Source organism: Oryx dammah, unplaced genomic scaffold, assembly GCF_014754425.2.
Source record: "Oryx dammah isolate SB20612 unplaced genomic scaffold, SCBI_Odam_1.1 HiC_scaffold_15, whole genome shotgun sequence".
Taxonomy (NCBI): domain Eukaryota; kingdom Metazoa; phylum Chordata; class Mammalia; order Artiodactyla; family Bovidae; genus Oryx; species Oryx dammah.
Window position 1 is genome coordinate 23,777,767 of NW_024070199.1, and position 1,507 is coordinate 23,779,273.

Below are 1,507 nucleotides of genomic sequence, written 5' to 3' on the forward strand. Positions count from 1 at the left end.
ACAAAAAAAGAGTTAAAAATCTTCCCTCTCACACAGCGAAGGATAAAATGTGGTATTAAAACAGGAAATTAATCTCCCCAGTGCTTTGTCTTTGTACTGTCAAAGACTCTTATATGGGGGAAAATTCTAGATGTCTGGAATCCCATATCAAATCCCTAATAATGAGCTGTTTTTCACTTTTTTTTTTTTTTGAGAATTGCAACCCTGGATCTATAGGGGGGATTAGGCAAATGTTCATTAGTAGGGCTTAATTTCCAAACCTAAACTCAGAGTAGGCCTCGTCCACATTCACATGAAATTAAAAAAAAAAAAACAAGAAGTCAGGCACACTTCAGGATGTTTTGAAATACATGGGTATTAAGTCCTGTCTTGGTAAAACAAATATTCTGCTTAATTTCATTTTTCACCACATTCAGGTATCATACAGAGTCTGAATTGGAGACTAAACCTATTCTCTCACTTTAAGGGATTATAGTGTTTCAATAATCAAATTAACTTAAATAAGAATGTGGTCTGGTCAGTGGACAGAGAAATAATGAGAGGATGATAGTTAACATTTTACTTGAACTCACCACAATGTTGTACTGTGCTACCTTTGGCTAGCATAGTTATTCTCATTTTAGATGAGGAAAATCAGATTCTGATGAGTGAAATGAGAGGTGAGCATGTAACATTACTAGGGAAACAGTCTTGCCTCTCTGTTTCTATGATTCGGGGACTTTTTTCCTTTTGACAGCTCACTGCAGTGGTCAGCAGTATGGTGGTTATGATGTCTGCAGTGCTTTAAAAAACTTCAATATAATCTTGTGATAGAGAAGATGGGTCAGATAGCTTAAAGTGTATAACTCCAGGGGTGGTCAGCTCACGTCTAGAATGTATACTGCCCAGGAGCAGTTAGCTAGTGCTATCTCAGAGAAGATACATCCCAGAGGAGGCCAGGTCATTCCTGATCAACAACTCATATGCTGCTAATTGGAATACAGGCTGTCAAAAGCGATATTATTAGTGAAACTAGTATCCTGTTAAATAGAATAAATGTTAGAAAATGGGTATGCATTCAACATAAAGGGATGGGCAAAAATAGTTTAGGGTCTCTCTCCATCTTTGTATGAACAAGGTATAAGAATCCACTGGGGGACTTCCTTAGCAGTCCAGTGGTTGGGACTCTGAGCTTCCAATGCAGGGGACACAGGTTTGATCCCTGGCTGGGGAATTAAGATCCCACATGTTGTGTGGTGCAGCCAAAAATAAAATAAAAGGCACATGCCATCAGGGAAAAGAGCATCTAAAAAACAAAGAGAATCCACTGAGGCACTGAGAAGTTTGTCTTCAAGGAGAGCTAGAAGACAGCTACACCATCCATCAAGCATTCCTGGACTCACCCCTGTGACCATTTAGTATCCACCTTCAGCCATACTGTAGCCCCAATCTATAGATTAAGTTCTGATCTTCAAATTCCGAATCAAAAAGATTCAAGGAACCTTAGTCTGAACTTTGGAGTTTAAGC